This window comes from Haliaeetus albicilla, chromosome 10, assembly GCF_947461875.1.
Source record: "Haliaeetus albicilla chromosome 10, bHalAlb1.1, whole genome shotgun sequence".
Taxonomy (NCBI): Eukaryota; Metazoa; Chordata; class Aves; order Accipitriformes; family Accipitridae; genus Haliaeetus; species Haliaeetus albicilla.
This window is the reverse complement of record NC_091492.1, coordinates 31823356-31835396: the sequence shown is the minus strand read 5'-3', so window position 1 is coordinate 31835396 and position 12041 is coordinate 31823356.

The following is a 12041-nucleotide window of genomic DNA, read 5'->3' as shown; positions in this document are numbered from 1 at the left end:
AGCGCGTTTGGTGCCGTCCGCCCGCCCCTCTCCCCCCCCCCCCCGGCCGTCGCCCCCCGAGGAGACCCGAGGCAAGCCCCGCACACGGCCTTCGGGAGAGGGGCCTCCCCACCCACCCGCCATCACAGAGCTGCGCTTTCCCTCCGCTGATTTCCCTCCCTTCTGTCCGAGTTTTCCCTCAGTTCTGTCAGATTTTTCCCTCAGTTCTGTCAGATCTTTCCCTCAGTTCTGATTTTCATCCCTCTTCCACCCCCACACCTCCCAACGCAGCTTTTCCCCTCAGTGTCAAGGCGAGTGGGCATGAGGGAAGAACTCTTCTCAAAAACCATCATCCCTCTTCGCTTTGAGGTGGCTGAGGGTGGCTTCACCAAGGCAGCGGGTGACTGTGGCAGTGTTGGCTACCGGGGTGTACAAGCCCGCCATAGCCCCTGTGCCAGCCATACCCTCGTGGCAGTCCTTAACACCTCCCGCTTAGTGCAGTCCAAACCACAGTCTCTTTCTTTGACTGGCTCCACAGCTGCTGGTCCACAACCACCGAGGAGCTGGCCTCCCCATCCCAGCCGTTGTGTGTTCCACCATAAATGCAATGGGGCAGTATTCCAAATCCCAGCACAGCCGCTAGCCGGGAGGAGCGGCATGTGCCAGAGGCAGTGCCGGCACTGAGGGAAACGGAGAGTCCATATTGACCCTCAGGGTTCAGAGAAGCAAGCAGCGGTTAAACACGTCAGGCTTGCTGAAGCCGATACGGACATTTATTGCACAATAACTGGCTGATGTTAACGTTACCTTGTCCACAGCCCTGGTTGTGTTTTTCTCATCATGTTTTCTTTCTACATAGAGTCTAGACTGTGAGAAATCTGGGGCAGGCCCACTCATACGGCTCAGCCCAGTGGAGCTTTATTCGTGGCAAATAGGTTTCCATGGGAAACTGTTGAAATCCAACTGGCCGCCTCCTCTTGGTCCAAGTTGTTGGCCCAGCACCCAGCAGAATGGGACTGTGGCTGTTCGTGCTACAAAACTGACAAACACGATGTTTGTTGTGGTGGCTGATGAAAATGTGAGAGTCTGCTATTACACCTATCGGTGCAATAGGTTGATCCTAAAAGGGCCTCAATCCTCCTGAGGGAAGCAGGTCACACCGTATGGTGGTAGGTGAACTCGCCAGCTAGTGAAGCTGGATTTGTTTAGACATATTCTTGCTCAAGTCAAAAGGAAAGGCCAAGGATGCCCAAATCCACCCTTGACTGAAAGGAGGGGCCCTTTTCAGAGTGACTGAAGTGATCTGTATGCACTGAGCTGTGCAGAGGAATGTCGCTGATTTATAAATGTCAAACAGGCACCGAGCAGCCCACACACGAACCTCAGTGAATTCTTACCTCTGACCCGCTCGTCAGCTCCAGCAGCCGCACAGGCTGATTTAGAGCCCCTTACTGTAAGGGCTTTAATGTCTCACACAGGCTACAGCTAATCTGAAAATGTCAAAGAGGACCGAAGGTCAAAATTTCCATAAATTAGGCCCTGGCTTGCTACCTATCACAAAATAGGATTCTCCAGCCAGTTAACACTGTGAACTCAAGCATTCAGCCCAGCAGTTCCCCTGCAGCCCTGTTCCCCTGCCCCTCTCCTGAACTGGCAAGTCCGTATGTGCAAGGGGAAGGAGTGTCTTCAGAGCTGCTTTCCTCCAAGGAGAAAAAAAGAGCAAGACAAAAACTGGACAGGGGTGAGTGCGCTATCCTTTACTCCTAGATAGGTATATTTTAACTTGGGAAGCAGTTGGGGGGAGACTATGTTTTTTCTGATTCTTGTTTTGAGAAACTACAATCCAATTTTTCCTGAAGCTAAATAACACATATTTTTAAAGGTAAATTTCAGTACGATACATGTGTTCAGCACAGAAGTGGGTGTTCATGCTTTAGCGTTTGCTGAGTTCTAAACAGTTGAAACACGAGGCACTGTTGAGTATCCCCAAGAATTTGTAGGAGTATTGACTTCATTTATGACTGGCAAAACTGCTGCTGGGTTCTGCAGTGCATGTGTGTGCACATATTATGGTGGTATTGTTGTGATTGTTGGTTTTGTTCTGCAGGGCACGTATGTACACATATTATGGTGGTATTATTATTATTGTTGTTGTTGTTGTTATTATTCTGTTTAAAGTTAGTAGCGGGTTGCTCACCCAAGATGGAGCTTTCTTGTGTAAAGCACAGGGTGGGCAGGTGGTAAGAAATGCTCCTGTCCTGACAGCTGTGATGGAAATGACTGGTTCTTTGGTCAGAAGTCCTCCTGGAGCCACAGTATCCAGATCTTGGCCAGTGAAAATTTGCCTAAATGGAAACTCAGTGAACGATACAGTGTGCAGACACAGATGTACATATGAGGTAGTAGAATTAGACCTGCTGAAACAGGACGTAAATATTGCACAGTGCCCTACCGAAGGAGGAAAACAAGAACTGCGGCATTTTCAGTTGAGGCCGTGTTGCTCTACTGAAACCCTCCTTAGTTCAGCAATCCTTAATTTGCTGGAAGGAATCACTAGGGACTGGTACATTCCTGTGTCTTGGCTTGAGAACAGGGAAACTGGGCCCTTGTGTGTATGGTGGGACAAGGAGGAAGGAAAAGTCTGGAGGGAAGTTTTCTGAAGCAGCTGAGTGTAGACAAACAGGTGCAAACACAGTGGTACAAGGGCAGTAGTGTGTGAAGGCATAGGCTGTGGGACAGTAGCCTCCACTACCAGCACTAACTCTGAAGGAATAACCCTGCCTAGCTGGGAATTTGAGTGTAAAACAACAATAAATGAGTGGGGAGTCAAGTAGCAGAAAACTACGGAAAATTCCAGCAGCACTATACCTGTTAAGATTCACTCTCAGGCAGAGGTGTAATTCTGACGACATCAGTTAAAGAGGGCTTTATGAAGTACACATTTCTCAGAGCTTCTCCAACTTTTTTTTCACTGGTCTATTTTGTTATAAAATGCAATCCCCAGGCCCAGTCCTGAAACAGGTAAAGAAATGCATGTGAAGAAACCCCTGTGCTTTTCTGGGAGCTGCAGGGGTTCGGTGCTGCTCGGAACCAGAGACTCGCTGTGTGCCAGGTTGGTGATCCCGCATGTGGCATTGACAGCTCTTCTCAGGTAATGAGCAGAGCATCAGGGATGCAATGTGATCTGCACCCTGGGCCACCAAGCTCCGTTCAGCTCATTGTGTCTGAGGTTTCCAGGTGAGCCTTTACAAACCAAAATCTGCTGAGGGCTATGTGGTCTTCAGAGATCCCTCAGTTAAGTGCTGTGACTTCGTCCACGTGCTTGGATGTTTGTTCCTCTTTGCTACTGCCTGCCTTGTCAAGTACCATGGGACTCATGTCTGCACTCCTCTCACTGGTGGTACTCCTGGGATCCCCTTGCCTCTCTACAACCCTGACCTTTTCTCTGCCTTCCTTCCCGATGTCCAGGTTCTGGCTGGGCTCATGTATCCAGCACAACTGTGCTACAACATCCAGCAGCCCTTTATGGCAATGAACATCACACTAGTAAGATATATCATGAATGGTTGGATCGAAATGCATAAAATGATGTAGCACAGGTGGGAAGTCATGAGAGAGGGACTGTGTGGGCAGTGGGGGCAGGAACCCAGACAGCCTTCCTGGTGTAAGCAGCCCTGCTTCTGGATAAAAGCCGGTATCCCTCCTTGAATCCACTGGGATTCAAGCCTCTCCATGCTTTGATGAGTCCTCTGCCTCCTGTTTTCCTAGCTATTCTCTTAGCTAGATTTGAGTACTTTAGGAATCTGCCGTCCCACAGACATGGCAGAATGTCAGCATCACGTGCTAAGTTTCCTTCCACTGCTGCCAGGCTTGAAAGACAAATACAGTGAGGGAAGAAAGAGACAGGATACAAACACCTACATCAGGACTTTTTCTGAAGCAGGCTGGGTGGCAAAATGGGAAGAATGCTAGGCATGTCCATTCTGGTTCACTGTCGAACCTGATCCTTCAGAACACCCACAGCATAACTAGTCCAAGTAAGAATGGCTTGGGCCACACTTGGATGTAACTATGCTCTTTGGTTCCCTCCAAAGAGGTGCAGCCTTTCCTCTCTGCAGTGTGTTCCTGACAATAGCGTTGAAAGGCACAGAAGCAGCAGCATCACTGGGAGGAATATGACCACAAAGCAGGACCCAGGTACGTCAGGCCCAGATCACCCTTGCCTGGCACCTCACAGAGTTGTTCACCTCAGCCCAATATGATCCAAGGCATGAGGGTGGCATACCGCTGCTCACTGCACAGGTCCTGATGATGATACAAAGAGCAGGAAGCACATCCATAGTGCTGGACCTGGAAACCACATGCCAATAATGATTCATTTTGCAGGGCAGCATGGCAGAGTTCAAATCAACGGAACCTTTCTGCCTGAAAAGTGGAGGTCATTTATCAAGAGATAAAATCAGCTCCTGAGAGGTCTACTCATTTATTTTTAGGCAGCCCCCACATCAGAAATTTTTTTCCACCTGGAGTCTGAGTCTTGGCTGTCTGGTCCAGTGAAGGCCACAGCCCAGAAGGAAACAAACATAGGCAGTTGCTTCTGAGAGCTTCTCTCAGGAGATACCTGGTCTCCTTGCAGCATCCTCAGGTATGGCTTTGCAAAGTCACTACAAGGCCTTGTAGCTTGTTCCTGTCTCCTGTTAGCACTGTGTCAGTCTTGCACTATGGGAGCAACTGGAATGCTATGCAGCTCTCTCAAGTCATGGCTGCACCTGCCCTGGCCCTGTTACCCTCACCAGATAAACAGTCCTTCCTAGCAGCGACTTGGAATGAACTGTCTAGCAGGAAATGAGAATGAAAACCACAAAATCTCCTTTTCTGGGGTCAGGAGTGCCTTTTCTTGGCAATAAATCAAAGGAAGCAAATTTCCTTTGAATATCCTGGGCTTGACATAAAGACGGTGCATCTCCCAGGCAAGACAGTAGACTTTGCAACTGCAGTAAAGGATGATCTTTGAAGAACGTGCAAAGGGTTATACACAAATGTTGCCTTCTCACATTTGACTGCAGTTTGCACAGTTTGTGCCACAGTCAAGGCAGAAAAAAACCCTGAATGCTGTATTACAGAATGAGCAAAGGATCTGAAGCACAGAGAAGTCATCATAAAGACTTCTGCTGACTCTGCTTGCCTTTGAGTAGGGTGCTACATGCAGAGTATTTGATTACTTGTGGAGTCCAGTTGGCATTTGCTGATACTGTTACATACTTGAGTCAAAACACACCTCCTTGCCCTGGAGAAGGACCTGCCCGTTATCCTGTGAAATTTCCTCTGCTTGTCTGTCAGGGCTGCTGTGCTGTAATCTTGGAGGATAATCAACAGCGAAACCATTCATAAATCACAGCTAACAGAACAGATGCCGATAGGGTCTTAAATTTCAAGCCTGCGAAGCCATCATTTCAACAATGACAGTCAAAGGGGAGATTAAGAATTCTTTTACATGGAAAAGTTTTTCTTGGAAGAGCAACCCTCTCTTTGGTTGCCTATAAATACAGTCATGTGGATTTGATTTTTACATGGCCCTTCTGCCCGCTTGCAGGGAACGCTCTGCAACCCCAATGGGCCTGTTCAAGCACTGAACTGGCGTGTGGAGGGACTGCGGCGGGATTTGAATAAGGCATCAAAACCAAAGAACTAAAGCTTTGCCTGGTGCTAGCAGAGGCCAAATGGGCTGCCTGTTTGGGAGGCAGTGGCAGAACGTTCCAGAGAACCAGACCCCTCTTGGCTCTAATCCACCATGCCTCTGGGTCCAACTGCAGAAGGGGAATAAGACCAGTGCCTTGTTTTATGGTGCAAGTAAAGCATTCAGAGATTATCTGTACTTGCACCTCATGGTGTTTAACGCTATAAGGGTACTGTGAAGTCTATTGCCAAAAAGTGAATGCAGGGCTGGATTAACACCCCACCTGAAGGTAGGTGATCTCTCTCTGATCCAAACAGAGTCTTGTCTCACTTTGTTCATTTGGACTAAGTGCTATACTAGGAAGAAAGGAGGGAGAGTGTCTCTGCATAGTTCTTGCCCTGCCTGCTGTGGATGACGACCAGTAGTACTCACAGCATTTGTCTTCAGGCTGAGAAGAGCAAGTCCCAGACAGGCTCCAGACTTATGCTCATGGTTGTTCCCAAACAGCCCAGCTGGAAATGGACTCTGCCCGTTCAATACAACTCTGGGATAACAAACGTTTACAGCATGGTTTCCTGCTAATGCTAACAAGTTCTATTTGAATAATTACTCAGAATAAGGTCTGACTGTAGCTGTCTCCATTTCCATCCACAGCGCAGAGGAGAAGAGCTAATAATGACATTACTGGTCAAATATGAATTCACTTGCTCAGATCCAACCATGTTCAGAATGACTGGTGGACAGCTTTGGCTTGCTTAGCACTACAAGTCTAGTGGTTAGGCTTCCAAAGGTGCGTAGCACTGATGCCACTGTGGTAACAGGTAACTTGAACCATGAAGAGCTTGAAAACTGGAGGGATGTAACTCCTGACCTGTAGAGGATTTAATGCCAACCTTGCCTGAGGCATTCTCACTTTCTGGTAACTGCATGTATTTAAAACTGGCTTATTAAATTAAAACCAGCAGATTAGTTAGCTTAGTTAAGCTACCTGAGGTTGTGGAGTCTGAAAGAACCATTTTTTTAATTGAAGAAAAAAATATCAATCAAATCCTCCTTCATGGAGGGATTTGATTTTTTGTTTGCAAAGGAAGCATCACCCCTTACTATGAGAAAATATAAATCATAAAGCCTGCAAAGGAGCAGAGTTGGAGGAATGAAAGCCTGAAGAAGATGCAAGGGGAGCAGAAGAAACACCATGTGGAGGAATACAATCTGCTAAGTCATCTAATGTGCTTTCCTTCAGTTACTCTTCCATTGGGAGTGGGAGCTAGATGGCTCTCTGCTGGTATGTTTACTCCCCCTGATTTCTAGTCATACACTGTGTCTCCTACCTCTGTTTTTCTAGACTGCTTAGTTTTGTGACAAGCAAAGGAAAATACCGCTTCTGTTCTAAGTGTGGTTAAAGAAAAACAAGAGCACACCAAAAACTACTCTGAAGGATTAAAAAATCTTTCAACAAAGCAAATGTTTCATAGCTTAAGATTTTCTGGGGTTTTTAAAAAAATGGAAGGAGCATGGATAACAGTGAAGATAACTCTCCCCAAGAAAAAAACAACACCTTTTTTTCAGATTTTTTTTTTTTAAGTGATCATTTAGAATGCAGGACCAGAAAGGAGCTGTAAAGTGTCAATGAACAGCTTACAGATGAAATTCTTGGCTCAACAGGTGTGATCATAAGGACTCTCATAGTTCATATTCTTGGCTAGCCTGTTGTGATAGTGTTGTGTCTCTTTGATTTATGACACGTTATTCCTTCCTGTAATGCCTAACAGTCAATGGCACATTTCTTCTCCAGGTATCCATCCCATTTAGCACATTTATAAAGCTTGGAAGGACAACCACAGCTCTCAAATTGCCTGTTGAGATGTGGCATGTTGAAAACACGGCATGACACAGTGACACATGATGGACAATGGGGGAGATGGCTTCACTGGTCTCTTAGCTCTATTTCCTACAGCTCTAAATCAGGTATGACATGAAAGAAATTATTTGTGCACCATATGGTGACCTGAGGATTGGAAGGCCATCTTCTTCCAAGAGCAGTAGCTGTCAACCTGTCAGTTGTGGAAGGAAACCAAGAAAAGCAATTCTAGTCAGCTTAAATTCACTGTACAGGAGCTGCATCACTGCTTAGAGTCCACAAGTGGAAAAAAACCCCAGTCAGAACTCACTGTCCTAGGGACCTTTTCAAGTTAAAAGTCTTTGGTTCCCATGTCTAAGTTAATATCCCACTGAAAACCAGTTGCTTCATGATCTCAGCATCTCTCCTAATGAAAGAAGGGGAGCTGAGAATTGAACCTTCTTGAAGGATATCAGTCCATAGATGCTGGAACTCAGTAAATTTGTTGTTAAGAGGTCATTTTGCTGAAAAGTATCCTTCCTGTTTATTCTTATCAGCAGGCTCTTAGCAGAACCCTCACACACAGCCCTCCCCCATGGCTATCCAGGAATAACCCTGTATCACTGGGAATCTACTCTGCCTTTTCTCATTTCTGTAATAATCAGAGACAGAGGGAGACTGACCTCTCTATATGTGGTGCTCAGAGGGACTGGCCTAGGTACCTCTCATCAGTGTCTAACCGTGCTGTATCCAGCTGCTTAACAGATGGGTCTGAAACAATACCCCTGGGCATGGTATTCAAGCTTGGGCCAGGCTGGTCAGTCAAAGCTCTCTGCATTTACTGAATTGCCATCAAGGTTTTAGCATTGGTGGATGGCCAAGTGTGGTCACCTGTCCTCCGACAGCTGGGCTGAGGCCGTTAGAGTCATCAGCTAAATTACCTTTAATTGATGACCTGCAGATTTAAAGCACTACAACCCAGTCCCCATTATGCACACAGCTCCCATTTCCTTTTGTATTTCTTTAATAGAAAAATAACAGGAAAAGCAATTACTGCCCATATGAAATGTAAGTTCATACAGTATTTCCTATAAGACTTTAAGCAACTCCCTGTTAAAGCAGATAAGTTAATCTATCTTTTGGTTCAGGTCACAGTAGGTTTTCAGCTTTAAATCACCATGGCACAGTAACTAATGGCATTTGCCATAGAACTGATGTTGAAAAAACAAGGAATCTGGGCACTTATTAGGTGTATATTTCCGGTGAAAACAACCCACATAAAGACAGTGTCAGTGAAAAGGATGATTGATCATCTGGATTTTGCTCCCTTGCCTTTTCTTGCCCACTTTCTCTACAATGTATTATTAACTGTCACACAATTATTGCAATGAAATCTGCTAGTGGACTTTTCAGTGTGAGGTACTCTGGCACTGTCAGGAAGGGCTCAGCAGGGCTTTTTACCCATGGAGTCTGAAACGGCACAGCGAGAGGAGCATGGTCCCTTCAGGCATTCGACTTTCAGAAAGACCAAGGTAAAAGCTTTACCAGAGTTGGGTTTTTTTCCACTTTGAATTCCTGGTAAAATGCTGTATGTTCCAGTCTTGACTCAGAGCTCATTAAAGTCAATGCAAAGACTCTTGTTGACTTTAATGAGCAGTGGTTTGAACCCTAAAGCTATTACATGATCAAAACTCCCACCGAACTGTAAATATGGAGGTGTTTTGTTTGCAATGCAGATATAATGTTTGGCTATAAGGCAGAGGTGCTTGGGATTGTTTTCGGCATGGTCTCTGTGCCTCTTTCAGATGTCCAGTAGTTTTACTGTATTGTTTATAATTATAGTTTTGTTTATTAGGTTAAATAAATTGGCCAGATTCAATCTCAATTTAAAACAGAAGCAACTGAAAGCTACTGAAGTCAGTGAGTGAAATTTGGCTTCTCTTACAATATGTATAGTTTTGTTCAGCTGTTGGCTGCTGGTGTGAGAGATTGTTCTCATGGTACATCTGGTCCACCCACATGCCACAGCACCATGAGAAAAGTTCTAGCACTGAACCTGCAATACAGTTTTTGCAGTGGGTAGGGCAATTCCTTGAAGTGATTGGAAGCAAAGAAAATCAATGTGCCGTAGAAAAAAATGTGCAATGTACACAGTGATATTTTACTTCAAGCCCGCTCAGAAAAAAGCAATCAGGGACAAAACCAAAGCCTGGAGTTCAGAGCTTCTCACTGAGTGGTATCGTTCTGAACAGCCTTTGGAAAGGTGTGTCACTTGTTCTCTAGACTGCCACAACACCCTGGGATGCTGTAAAAATAGCTGGCAGTGCCTGACTGACAGGCAGGAGACGTGTGACCCTAAATTATGATGTTTTCCTTTTCATGATGAAATGAATGCTGCCTTAGACAGAGGCTGAAATACATCTGTTTGCGGTGGGAGTGCCATTTTAGGCCCGTTTCTTTTGAAACTGGGGTTGGAATTGCCAGGGATCAGCAGAGCTACGGGCTCACAAAGAGGGCACTGTCTTTGAGGAATCTTTACATAAGCCCTGCACAACCGAGGCAACAGGAGTTTGCACAGCTGCTGCTGGAAGCAAACATGTACTTTTAGCTGACCTGGGCTGATGACTTCGGGCGTTAAATCTGACGCTTTCCAGATGTACAGACCTCTCCTGCCACAGTCCCCAAACATTCAGTCCCCAGGTAAAAAAGGAAAATAATAACAATAATAATAGCAACAATAAAAGGGCACTGTAAATACCACACTGTAGTGTATATTCCAGAGCTGACATTTACAGATTGCATGGTCCAGTTCAAAGGTGAGTGGCATTATCCTCTCCTAAGAGCTGTGTTTTGAACCACATTTGATTCAGAGCTGATTAGTGCTGCATCTATCTTCCATCTCATCTCTGGTCGAGCACCTTATTCAGAAAAGGTGGCTGAATATCTAGAGCTCTTATTACCTGCTGGCAATTGGCGAATATCTGTCTGTGAGCATAAGACCCCCAGGGAATAGCCCTTGATCTGTGCTGGGGCCCAGGAGCATTCACAGGACAAAGGCATCTTGCCAAATAGTTAGCAAATTAAGTTTTCTGCTTCACGGCAAAGCAGAACCTTGCACATCAAGGGACAGACTTACCAGTGAGGATGGGACAGGATGTTTGTGAAGTATTGTCACTGGATGAGTGACAGGGAAGGGGCTGGCTGCTCCCCTACACCATGTCCTAACTCCATCTATGCTGCTGCAGGTTACAAGCTGTGCTGCGGAAGTCACTGATGACTGCACAGCAGGCTCTAGGATGACACTGTTCACTTGATTCTCAGAAGTAAATGGAACCTTATCCTTGCTCCAGACCCAGCGTAAATTGTTTTCCTCCCTAGACTGGTTATTTTTAACAATAATCCCCCCCACCCCCCACCCCCCCATGCATCCCTGCAGCCCTTGGATGTTGAGATGTTCTTAGGGAGGGTGATGGAAGGGCGTGGGGTGCCTGAAGAGGATCGTTTATTTTATTCCATTTTATTTAGGTGTGGTATTTATAAAGGCTCCAAAATTGGCAGCGAAAGAAAGGCAAATATTCTTCTGAACTGGAGACCGCCCCAACACAGACAGCTGCAGCCCAGCCTCTCCTCATTCTGCCTGCCAGTTCTCTCAAGCATGACCTGGTTTGAGGACCACCTTCAGTGAGATCAAAAGGTGATTTTTCCCAGTGCTTGCTCCACATGCCACTTTACTTTCACACTGCTTGTCAACTGGGTGGCGAGTATGTGAGACAGGAATGAATTCTGGCCTCCCTTAGTTGAACCATGAATAATTCCAGGGAAGACAATGGTTCAATGAAGGTCAAATTTGATCTGAGAGAGCCTACAAAGCCCTAGAGATGTGTTCTTGCCATGGTGAGCTGGGGCATCCAGGGAAGTGGTTACTCAAAACTCTCTCTCATCAGCTGTCAATTCTTTAATCTCTCCAGCCTGGGGGATTGCCTGTTATCCTGGGAAAGGATCCTGGAAATACTAGGCAGGCAGCTGCTGGGAGAGGGTGGATGTGCTCATTTCTGCAGGGCTTTTCAGCTACAGAGCAGGAAGATTCTCACATCTCCTTTCTTCCTCACCTTTCTTGCTTTCTTACTAATAGCAGTGCTGTGAAAGGGAGGTTTGTTCTCTTGAAATCTTTGTTTTTCTCTCTGGCTGTGAAGAAACACCAATGTTTCCAAATTTTTCATGGAATAAAATTTCAAAATATCTTGGTTTGCAGAGGGAAATAAGTTTTACTCTGACATTTTTTGATCAAAAATGTTTTGGTGTGCTCCAAATTGACGTGCTTCACTTTAGTTTGTTCAATTAACCCAAAAAGCTTTGCTTTAACTCTGTTCAGCCCTGAACATCAGCCTTGAATTGTATTTCCTCCTGGCAGCTCTCATCCAGGAATTTAATACCCATGTTTTTCAGGGGACAGTGCATAGCTGCTATCATGTCTCACAGACCTTAGAGTCTGCATCATGGCAGATGTAGTCCTCTAGGAAACAGCCTGCAGGAAAGATGAGACAT